The sequence below is a fragment of the Calidris pugnax genome, unplaced genomic scaffold (assembly GCF_001431845.1).
Source record: "Calidris pugnax isolate Ruff unplaced genomic scaffold, ASM143184v1 scaffold20, whole genome shotgun sequence".
Taxonomy (NCBI): Eukaryota; Metazoa; Chordata; class Aves; order Charadriiformes; family Scolopacidae; genus Calidris; species Calidris pugnax.
In genome coordinates this window covers 22,877,441-22,897,637 of record NW_015094510.1, presented here as the reverse complement: position 1 = coordinate 22,897,637, position 20,197 = coordinate 22,877,441, and the positions used below count along the sequence as shown (strand labels likewise).

At 45.4% G+C, this 20,197-nt stretch overlaps 1 protein-coding gene across 2 annotated transcripts in view; it reads right to left on the bottom strand.

Moving 5' to 3' along the window:
* Positions 1-7,712, bottom strand: part of SLC7A1 (solute carrier family 7 (cationic amino acid transporter, y+ system), member 1) — a 43,887-nt gene extending 36,175 nt beyond the window's left edge. The window contains exons 1-2 of one of the 2 annotated variants that reach the window (XM_014966111.1): positions 6,417-6,450; positions 5,562-5,588 (exon numbers count right to left, since the gene is read on the bottom strand). The gene's annotated coding sequence lies outside the window, so the exon portion shown is untranslated. Of the gene's footprint in view, positions 1-5,561; positions 5,589-6,416; positions 6,451-7,624 lie in introns of those variants that run through there. The other variant, XM_014966110.1, reaches the window with a different exon arrangement.
* Positions 7,713-20,197: the final 12,485 nt, after the last annotated feature.

Genomic DNA, 20,197 nt, shown 5'->3' with positions numbered 1-20,197 from the left:
GGGGGGGGGGTACACAGAGAGACCTACATATGCCAGTCTTCAAGAGGTATTTGCATTACACATTTCAACATACTTCTCCGAGCGCTCTCTCCCCTTGTCACTTTTCTAGAACAAGAAACTTTGAAGTATAATAAGTTCTGCTGCTGCTAGGCTCTTTAAGTGGTAACAGGAAGAAAACAAACTACTGGATGTAAATATTTTCCTTAGTCCCACTGCACTGGGACTTGGGAAAAAAAAAGATATGTGTGATTTTAAAATAAAATAACTATGAAACAAGTGATAATTAGCACTTTCCCCCAAGGGTCTGAACAGCGGCATGAAAAGCAAAGAGCTACTCTTGTGCTTTTGATGGTGCCCTGCACCACACTGTTCTGCTCTCCAGGTATTTCCTCCAAAGGAAAAAGCAAGTTCAAAAGCACTCTAACATCTGTGACCGTTTATCTGGAGCAGCCAAAGCACAACAGTGTGGCTTCATCACTTACACAAGTTTCCTTGAAGGACATCCTTGTGTTTCTTTACTTTCCAACCAGGTTACGAGGGGTAGGATTCCTCTCAACTAGCTTTAGCCAGCTCCAAAACAGATGTTTGGGCTGAGGGCACCATCTCTCCCCACTCTGTAATCAACAGGCAGAGACAAGCACCTCTAAGCATAAATTTATCCTTTCAGAGGGGAGATGGCAGGAATGACCCTTCAGAGATGCCTGCCTTCCCTTGCTACTGCAGGGCTCTAGCAGACATCTATGAAAACTCTACCAGGAACTCAGACTGCACCTCAAAATAGGAAATGGACTGAACCTAGAGCCAGCAGAAGGAAAACACCTCAATGGAGTTTGACCTGTCTTTCCATGGGCAGTTAATAAAAAGATGTAAGAGTCTCTCAACGGTCTTTGGGGCTTTAGCAATTCAGAAGTCCATTTCCCTCACAAGAACAATGGCTCCTCCTAACACTTGCTTTCCTCAAAAATATGAGAGTTTTCTGAACAAAGCTTTGGATTTCAGGACTGCCTGAGCACTGATCCCAGCGCCTTCAGAGCAAAGCATAAATGTTTTGCTTCTGCTCTTCTCCAGTTACTTAACTGTTATGCTTTCCACTCTACTGCTTGTGTTGGTACCTTTCCTGAACTGAAAAGATGCTAGAGGCCAAATTCCCACTTTTATCTCACAGAAGTTCTTGTTTCCAAAATCACAACAAACACCTATTGTTTTTCTCCTCCAAGATGTGGCACCTCCACCCTAATCCATCATTCAGCTGCCGACTTTTGGGTGTTGCACTTTCTTCTTGCTCAGAGTGCCAGAACATTTTGCTCCTTTCTTCCAGCAGGTTGCAGAGCCAGAAAGGTCCTGCCTAATGCACCTCGGTCAGCATGGGTGAATATACAACAGTACAGTACTTTTGCTCTTCAAATCTGTATCAGCCAAATTCAGGTAGTGATCAGAACACAGCCTTTTAAATACCCATTTTGATCACTTCCTTTCTATACAGCATCCACATGCCTTTATTCAATGGGTTGCTAAAACCGCGCTGGACAAATCAGTCAGATCTTTAACTACGTGACTTTTTTTTTCTGTGGTGACAATTATACATCTACTGCCAATATCTCTTAATAGCTACATGATTCTTATTGCAAATAACTTGCAAAAAACCCTTCTGTTGCCACTCTAGGCAAAGCAAAAAAGAGGAGAGGTTGATTTTGCTGTATACTTCTTAATGGCCTGCTCTCAGTTTTCAGAAACTGTAAGCACACAAACCAGTCTGATGCACAGACACCCACTGCAAAGCACAACAATGAATAAAAAATAAAAATCTTCACAACATGTATGTTACAGATCATCCTGTTTAGTGAACTTTTTGGAAGTAAAAAACCAAATAGTGCAGCATGAAGTAGCATCCTTTGCTGGGGAATTATCTCACACGGCTCATTAAACAGCTGTCAGGCAGCATGCAACCCTGCGTGGAGTTTCATCAGCCACCTAAGGATAAAAGACTATATTCTGCTTAGCCAAGCCAACTAATCCCTTCTGGAATATCTTCTAAAGATGCATCAGAGTATTTACTTTCCTAGCTGAAACTGCTTTATAAGAGAGTCACTTCAACAAAATAACCTAGTTCTACAAATTCAACAATGCAGTTTTTCCAACAAGTTTATTTTAATAATATTTCACCTAACGAAGACAAGCTCTTCTTCAGCTTAAGGAAACAGTTCATTCATCGAACCACATGGTTTCTTGCACAGTAAGCCTACTCCTGCCACATATACATCTGAATAAACCTCCCACATTAGTCTTCCCAAATGAAACTACTACTAGCAGGATCGGTGCTCTGATTTTGTTATTGTTTATAGCTTGTACTTCTCCTGCCCCCCCCGCCCCCCCTTCTTATTTTGCAGAATTGGTGTTGCTTATTGACTCCAGATTTCACAGGAGCGCCTTCTGTTCACCCACTCTCCACAGAGCTACACCACCTCCCAGCCCCACTGCACAGGCAGTTTGGGGAAGCAGGTCCTTTGGAAGCCAAGTTCTCCCAAGCCCTGATATCAGCATGCTTTACTCTTCACATTAAAAGGCAATTTTGCATGGTATTGCTTTTATAGCAATGGAAAGCAAACATTAAACCACACCCCACCAACACCCCACAGCCAAAGCAAACTCACCTGTGGTTTAATCAAACCTGAAAATCAAAACCAAACGGAACCGATGAAGTCCCCTGCAGGCACAGAGAGCAGCACTGTACCATTGTAGACACTGGTTTTCTTACGGCTCCAAGTGCACCAGCTGCAGAGGCAAATGTCCCAAAATGCTTGGTACCACCCCTGCCTTTCTACCTCTCAGATGTCATCATCCTCTCTGCTCCATGCACTGAGCTGTGCAGCATCCTCATCCCTTCACTCACACACTGCTAACTGGAGTTAGCAAACATTTTCTAAAGAAACACCACTACTATTTACTGTGCTAGCTGAAGCTTTAAAGATGTAACCTAGCTGCTAACTCAAATTAGCAAAGATCTACCACTGCAGCAGTCTGTGCTACCCAGCCTCATTTGAGCTGAAACTAGTCAGAGGGGAGCTCTCTCAAAGCACATCATCCAGAAAACTGAAGCAGCAATTCCCTCTGCCGCTGGGATGCCAGCCAGCAGCTGCCAGCAGCAAACTTCTCAGCAGGCACAACTGCAGCCCGAGATGATGTGCATCTGCCCTACAACTCAGCTCTTCTCACCTGAATTAAAATACCTGGCAAGGTAAGGCAGGCAGGCTCGCACACAGCCAGGAATAATATGGGTCACATATTATGGGTCACACAGCTATTTATGCTGAGAACACCTTCTCATCTGACAGAAGAGGTTCCAGGAATAAACATATTACCTGGTGCAAGGGATTTTAACTGTCTCCCTGAATCAGTACCAGGGACAAACCCTAGTTAAATAAAAAGCTCATTGTTCAATTTTACCTTTTTTTTTTTTTTAGAACTCCAGAGTAGCTTATAATAAACTTTCAGAAGTGGATGGCTGTCACATAACCACTAAGTTTCAAGAAGAGCCTGAAAATAAGCTTAGTAAATAAGGAGAGTAATTAATTGCAAGTCCTCAAAAAACTTTAAACATTAAATGGCCGAGTAAGATCTACAAGGAATGATACAAATAAATTACAAGGATGCAGGAAATAATGATGCAAGAGTGAATTGTGAAATCTGAATAAGCTCAGAAGAGGCAGTTGGGATATTTTTAGTAATTAGAGCAATTGCATGGATTTCTCAGAAAAGGGGTCAAGGCACAGCATTACAGGCACTGAGGAACACGTCAGATTAACAGGAAAATTTATTGAAGGATCCCGCTCAGTGAAGAAGCTAGTGGCACCTCTAAGAAAATAAAGTTTTTTGAACTGTTTTTCACTTGAGTAAAAAAAACCCAGAAACTCAAAAATGTACATGGAATCAAAAATCTCACGCTATCTTATTTTGGAAACTCTGAAATAAGGCATTTCTGTACCAGATACCATTCATGGAATTTATGACCCATCACCTTGGTGGTCTCCAGCCGAGTCAGGGACCCTGGCCAGGGTACCAGCTGCTGACCCACCACAAAGGGAAGGTGGCTCTGGCCACTGCTGCCAAAGAGCAGTGGGAAGGTGGGAGCCCCAGCTCCTGATCCCTGACACCCCCAAACTGCCCAGGAACCACAGGCAGTTGTCAGGAATGGTGCAACCAGTGGGCCCATCATAGGCAGGTCATAGCCCCCATGCTTTATTTGGCCAACAGATTCAGCTATGCATTTTTCTCCCCTCCTCTCCGTTGTTTTTGGGTTTTTTTAGTAGGTTTAAGTAGCCAGTGACACTGCAACAGTGGCACTAAGGAGGGAGTGCTCAAATACCAGAAAACACCCACCCATAGCGCAAACAGCCAGGACTCTTCCCAAAGTCACCAAGGAATCCAAGAACCTCACAAGCTCATTGAGATAAACACTTAGACATTTATAGTGCGAACTTTTTACATCCAAGCTAATCCCTCAATGCCTCCTTTTATAGTCAGTGGAAAGCAGCTTTCAGGTCACTACTCATATGCCTCAGCGTACCGGGCTGAGATGAATCACACCCCAGGAATGTCCACCCTTCCTCTGGCTGACCGTAACCGTAGCCAGGGCTGACTAACTTGGGTGTAGATGACTACATCTGGCCAGACGAATGCCACCTTCAACACTATTCAGCACATGGCAGATATGCAAGGATTTTGGCCCTAGAATAATGAAGGATGAGGACACAGCAGGTACTGTAAGAAGCCCTAGGATACTGCCAAACACAAAGGCGTAAATAGCAGAGAAGATTCACCCACGGTTACTAACTCTGGGACAGTATTGACTGGAGCTGGCATCAACCAACTCTGCCCAGAACTGCTGAATTAGTTCTCCACATCACCCATTGCTGGTCAATGACACTAGCTCCTCCAAATACTTAAGTCAGGAGGACTTCTTAGCTCATCCTTCAGGAGCAGCAAATGGGCTCCGCCACATCCCCATCTGCCCTTTGGCGTCACTGTGTCTCAGCACATAGACCTCGCAAGAATGAAGACAGCATCCACTGGCCACATCTGCAGCCAAAGTAAATCACCCTCTCTTCCTCCTGCCCTACACTGCATGGGGTTGAACTTTTGGCATCATTGATATAGGCCAAGAGAAGAGAATTAAAAGCACCATATTATTTTCTACACTCCGAAAGCTGGGGTACAACTGGAAGTGCCACTTCTGAAAGGCCACTGAAGTCTCATTAAACTGTCATAGTGGATCAACATTGAGAAACTTGATAGACCAAGGGTGAACAAAAGGTAGTAGAGGCAGTAATTGCAAGAAGATCCCTGCCCTCCTTCACCCAAACTGTATTTCTCCCTGTCTTCTTTCCCATCTGAGACTAAGCAATGACCACCACACCTTTTTGCCCTCCCTCTTGCACAAGCCAGACCATAAAGTACACTCAATGCCAGCTAGACCAGCACACATCAACCCTCAATCACATGTCACATCACCTAAAGCTGACACACAGAGCTCAGGCACAACATGGTACAGGGATGAAACTTACCTGAAATCTGGCAGATCTGGCAGTAGGCTGAACAGGAAAAAGATTAAAAAAAAAGATAAAAAGAGGGAGTTTCAAAGATGTCAGCAAAAATATGGCTGAGAGTTGGTTACTCTGACAGCTGGTTATGTTAGAGAAAGAGTTGTGTTCCCTCTTTTGTCCAAACTAATTTCTTTTATAGCAAATCCTCCTCTCTCCACGTGGAGAGAAGAGCATATCACGTATGTGCAATCACATGTCTCACCCACACTCACAACTGAACTCTCTGAACTAGAAGCCTCGCTGGCCTACGGCTTCCGTTACAGCCCACCCAAAACAAGAAGTGTGATAAGCTCAAGCCTATGAGCAGAGAGGCTCGGAACTTTACACATCCCAGGAAAACAGCATAAAGCAGGTACTAAACGCCCGGTAGTCCTCCTGCTCAGGAAATGGGTTTATTTCAACACCAGTCTGACTACCTAAAGCATGAATGCAGTGGAGCACAGTCAAGGTGTCCTTTCAGGTGGCTCAAAATGCAAGATACTGAAACTACTTGAAAGCACAATAACTTTCAAGAGCTGTGGCAATCAACAAGCTTGCTCCTGCTTTGTGCCAGGCACTTGCAGTTACGCAGCTGTGCAATTAGACTCCCTCCTCTTTTCCATTATATAGAAATCCCATAAAAATCCCATAAAAAGACATTTCAGTTGACTGCTGAAGGCAACAGAAGTCCACAGAGCACCTGACCAGAAAGGTAAGTTTCTGCCTGTTCTCTCCAGGTGCTCACTGTTTTTACCTCTGACTCAGGGGAGGCAGAGACAGCCAAGCGCCACTCGGCGAAGAGCTTCCCACTGCAGAGGGGTCCCATGCAACACCTACCACGTCTTCCCCATCTGCCCCCACGGCTTAGAGGAGCCCACGGCAGTGGACAGAGGGAGGCAGGATGTCCACTGGTTTGCCTGACGCTGGCCATCACAAGGGTGTTGCTAAAGCGCAAAGTCAACCGTTGTAAATGACCACATGTGCCCCAGGCAGGTGGCAAAACCACTTGGCTAAGAGACAGTTAACCCAAAGCTGCAGCAGCGTGATCAGCTCGGCTCTTCTGCCTGATCTGCAGCCTGTCAACTCTTGAGAGCTGCAACTGCTTTTTGTCCCGAGTCTGTACAGCACCTGCAATGACAACACCCTGCTCTGAAACTAAGGCTTCTAACAGCCAACGCAACTAAAAGCATTTCTGTACGTAGCGCCAATCTTTCGGTCCAGCCTTAGATATACATAAAATCCCTCTTAAGCTTCTCTAGCTTTTTTTTTTTTTCTGCCCTCCCTCTCCCCTGCCGGCCACAAACATTCACACATATGCAAAAAATAATCGGAAATCCATCTGCTAGTCACGCCGGCCACCAGCGAAATGCCACGAAACAAAATGGAAACAAGCACCATCCCCGGAACAGGTTCAGGCACAGCAGCAGCTCGCAGGGCACGGGGCCCACGTGGGCACCACGGGCAATACCTGCCTTTTCTGCAAATTCTCGGCCTCTTCTGCCATTTGAAAAGAGAAAGCCAAGCGCAGCAGGGCAGGCACTCAGGAATTATCTCGGATATGGAAAGACTGCCAGGGAAAGGGCCCAGGGTTTCTCCTTGACACCTAGGCCTTCACCTCCCGGCAAAGCACGCTCTCCACGGCGCTGCTCGTGTCGCCAGGCAAAAGTAAGCAAGGAAACGGGTTATTTTTCGGCCGCCGATGATGGCAAGTCCCACACCCAGCCCAGGCCCTTCCCGCCGGCGTGGCCCCGGCATTTCGGGGAATCCCCTCCCTCAGCAGAGGGGCAGGGAGACGGCCCCGCCAGCGCGGTGAGGAGGAGGAGGGGGGAGAGGGAGGTAAGGGATGGCTCCCAGCAGGAACCTGCCGGGGGCAGCGGCCGCAAGGAAGCCACAGAAAGAAAATGGAGTTGGGGCAGCAGTTTTGGCGGGAGGGGAGCCCGTCCGGCCCCCGCAGCCCTCCGCTCCGCGCCATGCCGCGCGTGGATGCAAAATGGCGGCAGCCCCTCCGCTCGCTCCCGCCCGCCGCGGCGCAGCCCCGCACTCACCCGCGCCCCGCCGAGGGGCAGCCCGGCGCCGGCGGGCTCAGGCGGGAGGGGAGGGTGCCGCACCGCTCTCCCGCAGCCGCTTTACACCTCCCACCGCGCCCCGCCTTCACCGCCCCCAAATGAATGGGAGGCGGGCTGGAGGGAGGGCGAGGCTCTTCCGTCGGCCGCGGGGGGCCGCTGGGCTTGCGAGGGAGTAGAAGGGAGGAGAAGGTGGGAGCGTGAAGGGCCCTCTTACTCAAAGGTGGGTTACAGGCGGGCGTTTCGTGCTATTAGGTCGGCTTGGGTGGAAAAGCTGCTTGATTTTTTTACCCGCAGACTCCGTGGGGATGAGGCCGGAGGGTTGGACAGACCCCTCCCTTCAGTCCTACTGCCCACCCGCCATGCTCTGCCAGCTGATGGACTTGTGCACAACGTGGCTGACCCAGTGACACTGGCATGAAATGGATGCCAAGAATATGATCAGAGGGCTGCAGCATCTCTCCTGTGAAGACAGGCTGAGAGAGTTGGGGCTGTTCAGCCTGGAGAAGAGAAGGCTCCAGGCAGCCTTCCAGTGCCTGAAGGGGGCCTGCAGGAGAGATGGGGAGGGACTCTTTATCAGGGAGTGTGCCGACAGGATCAGGGGTAACAGTTTTAAACTGAAAGAGGGGAGATTTAGATCATATATTTGGAAGAAATTCTTTACTGTGAGGGCGGTGAGACACTGGAACAGGTTGCCCAGAGAAGCTGTGGATGCCCCATCCCTGGAAGTAAGTGTTCAAGGCCAGGCTGGATGGGGCCTTGAGCAACCTGGTCTAGTGGGAGGTGTCCCTGCCCATGGCAGGGGGGTTGGAACTAGATGACCTTTAAGGTCCTTTCCAACCCAAACCGTTCTATCGTTGTATGGAATAGATAAGGTCCTTTCCAACCCAAACCGTTGTATGGAATAGGTAAAAATGGACACTGGTGGACTTGGATTAGGCTTTTGGCATTGCCTCCCGTGAAGCACAGTGCCCCCAGCTGTTGATGAAATTGCCACAGCTGCCCCCAAAACAGGCAAATGGCCAAAAAGAGGTGTGGATGTTGGAAGGGGAATAGCATGGGTTCTGTGCAGGACTTGGGTAAATCCCATTTTCATTTTCATTCATCAGTTCCATGGTGAGACCAGTATGGGAAGAGCTTCAAGTGTGCTGCAGGATGGGACTGCATATGAATACGGATCTTGAAGAAACTGTCCAAAATAAAGTGGAATTCTATAAAGAAGGAGACTGATAGTTTAGGAAACAAAACTAAATAAGCAGTGGGAAATAGCTGGCTGAGCAGTGCATTAGAAAAAGGTCTGGAGATTACAGTGGATGCCAAAAGTCGCATGAGACTACTGCATGGTACTAATGAAAAAAAAAAAAACCCACCCCAAAACCAAAACAACTGTATCTTTCTTGTAGAGCATCGTAATGGAAGCTTACATAGCATCTAGAAAGTAATTATGAAGCTGTAATCTATAGTGCTGAGACCTCAGCTGGAGTACTGTGCTTATTTTGACATTTAACCATAAAAAATACACTTACTTTGGAGAATCCTGAAAAAAAAAGCTGATAAGAAACATGTTCATTAATGAAAAGCTGAAGGAATTGTTTTTCTTTTCCAGAACAAAGGCAGAAGAGTAGAGCAGTCCTTCAGTGAATAAGCAGGCAAGGGCATAAATAATAAAGAATTCATTTAACGTCAATTATGAATTGACCCACTGGCAAGGCTGGGGAAGGCTGGAGGACATTTTGGTGTGTGCGTTCACAGAAAGTCTTCGAACAATGTTTTGCTGCTGTGTTTCTTCTTAATCTGTGGAACCTAGGAATGTCATTATTCCCTGCGTTCTCTGCTGTGCTGGGCCTTGTTGCTTTGATCATCCAGGTGAGTAAACGTTCCCAGCCAAATGTTTCCAGGCTGAAGACCTGGCACGGACTGAGCATGTCTTACAGTCAGGCTGTATGTAATCATCCTGGCCCGCTTATAGAGGAAGTCCTGTCCGCTGATGGGGCTGCAAAGGTAACACCTGAACAAAACCAAGGAGGATCTGAAGCTTTATGCTCACGGCTTGGTGGTGGGAGGTGCAAGGTAGGAGTTTTCATGATATGCTCTCTCTGGTTACGTGAACTTTGTGCAGTAGGAAAGGAATGGACTGGAAGGAGGGGAGGAAGTGAAAGATTATTCATTCTGCAGTTCAGATTCCTTGGAAAAGATGTGGCAACATCAAAAGCTGAGCAAACGGAACTGGCGACATCCAAGCTAGTTCCCCCATGCAGGCTTCATAGTCGACCAGACAAGGAAAAGTCTAAAACAGGTCAGCTGAGTATCACTCTGGGAGTCTCTAGTGTACTGCCCAACACTAGAATGAGCCTGCAGCAGTCAACTTAGATGCTGATATCTGTACTACAGACATCCACAATTAATTAAAATTAGTCCCATTCCTGAACTCCTTTCTAGAGTTCCCTCCTGGAGCTCAGCCTTTTTCTGGCATTAGCTCTAAGACAGAGATTTCTGATAGAAGGCCACCATGAAATAAAACAAAATACATGAATGAAGTTTCACTACTGATCACTTCAGTACCACCTGCTGTTGTTTAATTGAGAAGTGATACTATCATTGCCTTTAGTATTTTGGTTGTGTACAACTGAGGTTCACCCAGGCTATGCTGGGGAGCTGATTAAAAATCCTGAGGAACATCTGGATACAATGGCAGTCATAAGATACCCATCTCCCCTAACCTTAGGCATCTACCATACAAATATCTCCACATGAGCACATCATAATATCTTCTCTTGTGATCAATGCACAAAAATAGGCATTCGTGGAGCACAACGCATAAATCTTAAGAGCAGCTGCCTGGACGACCAATAGTCCATCTAGAGCGATACACTGTTTTGAGAACAGTCCAAGAGGACCTGTGGGGAAACTATGATAAAGCAAACACATGAAGACACTTCTTTGCAACGTTCTCTTGATCTCCAGCAATTCGCAACTGAGACAGAAATGGTATCCTTGTATGTAGTAGCCATTGATGTCCTTCATTTTCCATTAAATTCTCCAGATTCCCCGGTTTGGATGCAAAATTTTAGCATTTACAGCATCCTGTGACTTGAAATTGCACAGCTTCACTACATGTAGCTTCAAATATTACACCATTTTGTTTCTTTTTAACCTGCCACTTGCTAGCTTTCTTTTTCTTGCATTGGAGAAGATAGTGAACTATTGACCCCTACTTCCATCTCTGTGTTTTGCAAGCTTTTCTATGAGTTTACCAAATACATACTTTACAAGATCTTCCTTTCTATTCTGAGAAGCCCCAACCAACTTAGTCATCCTTACCATGGAAGCCATCTCATGCTTTTGATCATCCTCAGTGCCCTTTCTGAACCTTTTCTTTTCTCATTATGAGGAATATGACTGAAGTGCATCAGATGAATCATAATCTAGAATGACCTCGCCACATCCCATCCACCTACTAAGAATGGTCCCTGACCCATACCATCCTCCAAACCAATCCCTGTGCATTGTTCAAGGCAATGCTAGCTGCCCCAGGCCAAAACTGTCCCAGGGACCACACAAACAGTGTGACATTGACTCTGTCTATACTTGTAAGTTACACAAGCTAAGGAATATTAATGGACCTTAATCACCCTTTGGCTAATTTTTATAAAGGCCTAAGGCACAGCTTTCATCCATGCCAACTAACAGTGTCTCAAATAATCTTTAGACACAGGAGCAGTTAGCACAAACCTGTGACGGTGGGGGTCGGTCTCTTCTCTCAAGTCACAGGCGACAGGACAAGAGGAAATGGCCTCAAGTTACGCCAGGGGAGGTTCAGGCTGGATATTAGGAAAAATTTTTTCACTGAAAGGGTTATCAGGCATTGGAATGGGCTGCCCAGGGAGGTGGTTGAGGCACCATCCCTGGAGGTGTTCAAAAGGCCGGTTGATGTAGTGTTGGGAGGTATGGTTTAGTGATGGTGATGCTTCTGTTTGTTGTGCGGGTGTCTATTTTTGTCAGTTAGGTTGACGGGTGGACAAGATGATCTTTAAGGTCCCTTCCAACCTAGAAGATTTTGTGATTCTGTGACCATTCCCTGTTTACATACCACCACCCTGGTTTGGAGGGTAAGAGGATTTAATAGTGTGGGCATTAACCATTCTGTTCCAGAGGAATCATCTGACTTCGGCAAGCTTAGTAGTCTAATGTAAAAGCAGTCAATACAGCTGTTCGTGGAACGGTGCTTAGGGACGTGCCCTAGTCCTGTTCAACTAAAGAGCACGGATGTGGCCTAGATGTGTGAAGTTCAGTGTATGATGAATACAGTCTTGTCTACCACAACAGCCCCTAGAAAAGGCAACGGGGTGGGCAGACCTACTGTGACTAAGCAGTGGGTCGTTCCCTGAAGAATTTATTCAGCCAAATGTGAAGATGTGTCCTCTACAAGGGAAAAAAAAACCCCAAACAACCAAACAGATAGCTTTTGGCTCCCCTTCAATCCTAACTTTAAAGAAATCGTAGGAATTATATTTGTTCTTGTTTGCTTAGGAAAAGGTATTATAGGATTTAATTCTTCCCCAATCCTGGGGAAGACATTTTCCACTAACTAGGAGGAGAACAAAGGCCTGGCCAAGTAGAGTGGACAAATCACAGCATGTAATTTGAGGTAGAAATTTAGACTGGAACCCATTTAATGGCTATGTTATGTTGAGTTCAGCAGAGTCAGAGGGTGTCGCTTCAGATGGTAAAACGAACATTTTATCCACTTACCCATCAATCAAGACTCCAGCGTGTCCCCAGGAGAGGTTACATGGCCCTTCTCAGGTGTCTTTCTCCAGCACACAGAAGAGTGTGCACACACAAGGCGAGTCCTGTAACAGACTGCAATGAGAGTCCTTCTGAGATGAGCTTCCTTCTCCCATGGGGCATGGCTTGTCAGGAACCACTTGATGCAGGAGGAAAAATGTCTGGTTCTGTCCTGCCAATGAGTGAGCTTCATACAGGCTCAGCTACAGATGAACGGGGTCCAGGAGGTGATCAGCTGGAGTTTCCTGCTGTCTGTATGAGATGTGATGAATCTGCAAAGCATAACATGATTTATAGGATGTCAACAGTAAGACTGTGGTCAACGATGGTAAGACCATGCAGCTGTATGGTTTGTAGGTCTAGAATACTTTATTTCTGAGGATTTACTTTTTACTGGTTTTAAATATGCAGTTCAAATTTCACTAAAAAACCCACCAAAATTCCCAGAAAATGAAAGCTAAGCCACCTGTTCTGCAACACATGGAAAGTGCATTTGAATCCACCCTATTCCTCAACTTTTGAATAAATGCACAAAGCTAAAAGGACAACATATGTCACAGACTCTGTGGTTTTCCCTAGAAAATCATCTTAGCACTTCTCAGTATCCTCTGGCATGCCTGGATGTAGCCGTTTCCATGCTTGGCCTGTAAGTGATATCATTTCACAGCCTGGAAAATGCTAAATGACTTTGCCAGAAACAATGATCTTTCAAGAGCGGAAAGTACAAAAGTCTTTTTCATCTCTGGCGCTTTCAGAGAACACAAACCACTCCAATTATACTAATAATTTTCAATCAATTTGTGGCGTGCTTCCCCACAAATAAACACAAGATTCTGAAGGAAGTCCGCTACACCCATTAAATACTAATGGGAAAAAGAAAAAAAAAAAAAAAGAGGGAGAAGATGAATGAGAAAACTAGCCCAAGTGTATTAGCAGGTGAAAGAACAACTTTGTTAAGAATGGGACTAATCCAAAGCGGTAACAGGATGTTAGCTCTGGTTATTTTAAGCAAAGATTATAGAGAAAAGGGTGGGATTGAAGGTGGTGGCTTCAGATAAAAATCGTCTATAAATGAGTACAAAAAGTCTTACGTTACACCACCACCTCCCACAGCTTTGGCCAAATGCATTCCAAGACGTCTCTTTAGATTTATACTAAAATTATGAAAACGCATAGAACACGCTTCTTGCCATTTCACTGTTTTAAGTCTGGAGCAACCCTATTCTTGGCAGTCACATCTCTCCTTGTTTTCAGCACTGCAGGAATAAAATTTGGCTGAGAGGACTTAAAAATTGACAGTCTGATTCAAAGGTGACCTCTTGGCCCAGCTCTTGTTGCATCAGCTTTGATGCACTTCCTTTGGTTCCTGGGTCCCTGAACTATTGGTGAATTCATCAATGCATAAGCAGAGAAAAAAGATACGGAATAAATCAGAAAGGATGAAACACAAGAGCATCGCTGTGGCCAACGCAGGAAAGATCTTCCCACTGAAATGGAAATACCTGTTTGTAATTATCTTTTTTATTTGCCAGAGGTTATTATTGAAAGGCTGAATAAACTGGGACAGAGCAAGTCACTCTCACAACCAAGCACGAGAAAGAAAAGAGACAGATAAACAGATCATCAGTGTTCATTTTAATTATTCTGTATATTGCAATAAGGTGCATTTTTAAACTGCTTTAGAGACTTGCCTTAGCTGTCAATAGGATACATCACTGAACATGCTGTTAATTACAAATGTAAAGGTAACTAAAACATCTAGGTTGAGCATCACTTTTCTCAAATGTGACATACGTCCCCAGATGGGAGGTCCATGGGTGGAATTCTACCCTCCAGCCCATGGACTCTTGTTGTGGGCTGCAATGTAGCTTCTCAGCAACCAACATTGTGGAGCCCTCAGCACACCGGCTCCTGCCATAGGTGAGAAATCATAGAATCATAGAACGGTTTAGGTTGGAAGGAACCTTAAAGATAATCTAGGTCCAACACCCCTGCCACGGGCAGGAACACCTTGAACACCTCCAGGGATGGGGCATCCACAACTTCCCTGGGCAGCCTGTTCCAGTGTCTCACCACCCTCACAATAAAGAATTTCTTCCTAATATCTAATCTAAATCTGTCCTTTTTCCGTTTAAAACCATTACCCCTCATCCTATTGCTCCAATTCCTCAATAAACTGTCCCTCCCCATCTCTCCTGTAGGCCTCCTTTAGGTATTGGAAGACTGCTATGAGGTCTCCTTGGAGCCTTCTCTTCTCCAGGCTACACAGCCCCAACTCTCTCAGCCTGTCTTCACAGGAGAGGTGCTGCAGCCCTCTGATCATCTTTGTGGCCCTCCTCTGGACCTGTTCCAACAGTTCACGTCCTTCCTGTGCTGAAGGCTCCATAGCTGGACTCAGTACTCCAGGTGGGGTCTCACCAGAGCAGAGGGGCAGAATCACCTCCTGCGACCTGCTGGCCACCCTTCTTTTGATGCAGCTTAGGATATGGTTGGCTTTCTGGGCTGCGAGCTCACATTGCTGGATCATGTTGAGTGTCTCAAGAGCCAAATGAATTTCAGCCCAGAATTATGCATAGGAAGAATTTTAAGTTTGCCAAAACTGTGTTTAAGGATGAACTAAATTATTTATACCACAGAAAGCCCTTCCTGTTCCAGTTTACATCTTCATCTATAGTCATACCCTGACAAACTCATCTGGGAAACTAGCAGGAGGGGGAAATGGTGCTCTTGGTTTAGAGTATGCACCAGTGTTTACAGTGTGTGTGTGTGAAGGTGGAAGGTGTTGACTGGGTGCTCTTTGCTTTTTTGGACCAAATGATGCTGGTGATTAAGGAATTTTTTTCTTGCGGCTGGGAGGGACTGAAGGTGGTGACACGTGATTTCTTACACTTTAGTTTCCTGTCTTGTTCCTTGATTGTTGTAACACCTTTTTCTTGTGCCTTGACACACTCTGCCATGCCCTGCTCACACCCAACCGAAATGCTGCAAAAATATCCCCCTTCCTAGCCTGCTGTATTCACCTCATGATTCTCCCTTTGCAGCCCTTCACTATTTGTCTGTGTAACTTGTACCAAACAGCATCTGCTGGCCTGTTCTACACAAGGCTTTGCAGGTCCTTTCACCCCCTGTAGTATTTACAGGTTGATTTTCACCTCCAATCCACCACGATGCAACACAACTGTGGCTAAGTCTTTTGGTGCTACAGCAATAAAAATGACAACACTGTTCCAGGTAGTAAGTCCCTTTCTTCATAGGATGAAGTCAAATCAACAGAACTGAAAGATCCCAGTCAAGTCAATAGAACTGCCATCAGGAACTCCAAACCTGACTTTCTGGTATCTCACAACTTTGATCTAAGCAAGTTTTATCAACTCAATCTATTTTCTGGTGCTAAATCCATTAAAATACCAAATAAAACTGATCCCAGGATGGATCCTGAAGGAACTCCATTAATAACTTTCCTCCAGGTCAGTAGTCCTCTTTCAACACAGTCAACATCATCTCCTTTCTCATTAGTTCCCTACCACCTCTCACCTCCCTCGTACTAACCCTTTCCTCAGTTCAGCCAGTTTGCAAGATACCTCTGTTTCATTTACTTTACTGCAGCCCAAGTAGGTTAGATATACTGCATTTCTCTTGTCTAGAAAGCTATTTGCTTTAATCAAATAGACCAAATGGTCTCCTTTTGTAAATTCGCCTGCCTTTGTCTTCCATTTTTCATTTAAATCCATACCTTTGTATAGGTATGTATTCAAAAGGTGTCTTAAGACCGTGTATACTACTAAAATCAGAGTCCCATGACTGCTAGTCATCTGGTTGTGTGGTACCAACCCTAATTAAAAAAAAAAAAGTAACAAAAATCTTTACTTCCAGATTTTCAATTATGTGCTCACATCTTTTCACAGCTCTGGGATGGAGATGACCTGCTAGCGTACATTAAAATCTGTAAGTTCTCTTTGTAGAGTTTCACCATCAATTGTGTGCATCCCTGCTCCCAACAACAATGCAGATTTGCCCTTCTCAGTATCATTGCTGGAACTGCTGTCCAGTTAGGACAAAATCTAAGGAAGGACTTGGCATCTTAACATGCAACTTCAGTTGAGTAAAGGCTTCTGCATTCAGAGCAGTGGTCGTACTCCTCTCCCAGACTCATGGAGGCTGATTAACTCAGATGCCATCTCATCAAATTACCCCCACTTTCCCACTAGTACCAAAGACCTAATAACACTTGGAGAACTAACACAAAGTGTAAGCGCCGAGTTCAGATGGTGCTGGCAGGGCTTTTTGAAGCAGCAACTGAACCCCAAGAATTCCTCTGCCAATCTGACTGCCCTTATTACAGAGGAAGTGCCATGTTGCCTCTCTCACTCCCCTTTTCCACGCAGGAATTCCTCTAAACCTAAGGACTCTGCTTAAATGGGTGGATATAAAGTGTGACGCATCCTGCTGCCTAGAGAATTCTACCAGCAAGTCAGACAAGAGCACATTATCTTGAGAAGGGTCTAAGATTAGGTTATAGACAAGAAACTGCAAATGTACTATGCAGGACATTCTTACCAATTTAAGGGAAAAACAGTCACCCGGTCATTAATGGCCCTTGACAGTACATGACGGAGGTCATCCAAGGTATCTTGAGTATTTTTAATAGGGCCTATAGCGGTAAGACAAGGGGCAATGGTTTTAAACTAAAAGAGGGTAGATTCAGACTAGACATAAGGAAGAATTTTTTTGTGATGAGGGTGATGGAACACTGGCAAAGGTTGCTCAGAGAAGTGGTAGATGCTCTATCTGTGGAAACATTCAAGGTCAGGTTGGACAGGGCTCTGAGCAAGATGTTCCTGCTCATTGCAGGGCAGTTGGACTAGATGACCTTTAAAGATCCCTTCCCACCCAAACCATTCTGTGATTCTATGATTCTGCCTCCGTAACATCTCAGTCATTTAAGTCATCCCAGTCTCAGAGGCTAGACTTATGCTACTAAATAAGATGGGTTGTGTCCTGTTCTCTGTCCTTGAGGGCAAGCTGCACAGCACAGCTTGCATCCACACAGCAAAACCATCTTCTTCTCCAAAACAAGCCCAAAGCAAGGTGGCCACCTCCAAACTGCTCACTGGGAAGAGCAATCCCATGCTGTTCCATGAACTGTGCCCAGGCATTGCCTGGGAAAGGGCTGTCTTGCACAGCCCATACTTGTAACAGGAACCATTAAACAGCATGGGCAAGCACAGACCAGTACACTGTCCTGGACCTCCACCATACTTTCTTTACTATCATAGGTATAGCCAGAGAGGCTGAAGCTTTGTTACAGACTTATAACCAGCCAAGACAGAGTTTTGGACAGGTGTCTTTGGCATTTCCTCGTAAGCATCTCAGACACCACACTGGTTATGGTAGATTTTAGTCCTGGGAATGTAACTTTTTCTCATTTACTATACAAAGGAATCATCCTTAGCATTGTGAATTCCGTTCCCAGAGCCAAATTAACTTCCTGGCATTACAGTCCTGTGTACCCTCTTGGGTCTGGCCCTTGATCTAAGTGTGATCCAAATACTGTGTTTGATCTCAGCCTTCTACTCTGTACACAGCAGCCCCACTTCCTTCTTTTTTTATTTTGTTTCTATTTATACAGTTATGAAACCTTGCAGCACTGATCTTCACAGATCTTTGCAAGGTCTAACTCAGTTGGAGGTTTGGCACTTGGTGCTGAATTCCTATGTTTTCTGACCTTCAGAACTGCAAGAGCTGCATAGACCGACTGACCTCTTTATCCGTTCTCATAGACTGTTTACACCTAGCATCCTTCCTTGGGAGTCATTCATCCAGGTAACTCTGCAGAACTTCCTCATTCATTTTTCCTCCATTTAGCATGCAAACCCCAGAAAGATTTTCTAACTCTGATGTAAGATCTTGTGCTCTTTCATATGCAACCCCTGAGCTGTCAAACCAGTTAACTCCACTCACTGCTTTTTTCTTAAATTTCTTGAAATCTTCCCTGTGAAAAAAAACCAAACACATCCACCCAACAGTACCCAGAAAGGTATTTTTTATCCTTTTCCCCATTCCATTTTAATGCTACCAGCACTCTGATACTGAATTATTTACTGCAACTAGTTTTTCTGTAATATGTTCACTACTAAAACTACACCCAAAATAGATCCCCTTTTGCTTGTGGGGATAAGCAAGAGTAGTATCACATCCCTTTATTCTTGAGTTTGTAGCTGAAACATTAAACTTTTGCATACTGACAACTCACAGTAGTATTTATTATTGATATTAAAGAGACATTAAAGGTCTAGGGTTTTGCAAAAGAGGCCTCTAACACCATCTCATGTTTCCCCTTCATCATCATTTCCCAGAAGACTTTGACTCAACTCATCTGTTTTCTTCCTGTTTTGTCTTAGTTTTATTATCTGTCACTGTATCATCATTCCGTAATGATCAAGAAGACAAATCCGATATCAGGGATCATTAGGAAAGGACAGAGAACAGTACAGAAAGCATTGCTATGGCTCTTTTTGCTCATATCTTGAGAACTTTGCCCAGATCTCCAAAAGCAGATACCAGAACCTGAAATATTCAGAGAAGACCAGGATGAACATTAAAGATATGGAATGATTTACATTTAAGGAGTAGCTGAGTAGGCTTGAATTGTTCAGCTTCAGAAAGGGATGACTGACTTCAGAAGATATGCTAGCAGAGCTGCAAAATGATGAGTGGGAAAGGTGGAACCCATAAGTTGACAGAGAGGGTGGTCACTTCTCTTCCAGAAGAAGAACCAGGAGCCGTAAAATGACACTAAGACAGTTTCAAAATTAAGAAGGAGCAGCCCTTTTCATGGTGCCTGGTAGGTCTGTGGAGTCCTTCAGGAAACAGTGCTTGAGATGCAAAATGCATGCAGGGCCCCAGGACAAATGCTTGGCAGAGGGATCCATCAGAGCTACAGCTAAACTAAGCTGGACTCAGGAAATCCCCTGACTGAAAAGAGATGGAGACTGGAAAACTACTCCCAGAGGAGTATAGTGAATGTGTGTGTGTGTGCATATATATATTCACACTGCTCTTAATTATGCATGATACCAGGAACAACCAGGGTACTTCAGAACCAGGGTACTTCAGAAGACAAATCCTCAGTTTGAGCCATCAAAAATCTTTTTACGTGACATATTCTTCCATACTCAAATCTTGTTTCTATGGTCCTGTCTTCTTGCTTATATACATCCGTGCACCCTGTTCTGCTGCCTCTTTTTTCCAGCTCAATCCTTGCAGTAATGCATGGATTTTGTTATCTCTGTCTTCTTACCCAAATTAGACACAGTCCCTTCTTGAACAGGACCCCGCTTTGGTGGTAGGGCTCCACATGCATCCTCTGTAGGGGAGGAACTAATGGCCTTGCTTCATTTCCACATCTCCCCTGAAAACCCAGGGTAAGCCAAACTCTTACAGTCCCTCTGCAACTGGACCGTATGGTGGCTTCTGGGTACGTGACCGAGGCCTGTGAAGAACAAGCCAGGAAAGCCACAGCAAAAGAGAGGGGACTGTGCCTGTGACCACCATTGCTGTGCTTAAGCACAACGCAAATTATTAGAAATCGCGACCGGGCCATGTCGCGACCACGGGCGCGTTTCCTTCCAGCCGGAACCCTCAGGGGTTTGCCGGGCAGGAGCCCGCAACAGCTGCCCGCTAGGCCCGCCCTGCCCGCGGCCCTCCCGCCTCCCGGGCCGCCCCGGCCTGTCCCGGCCGCAGCCGCCGTCCTGCGGCGCCCCCGCG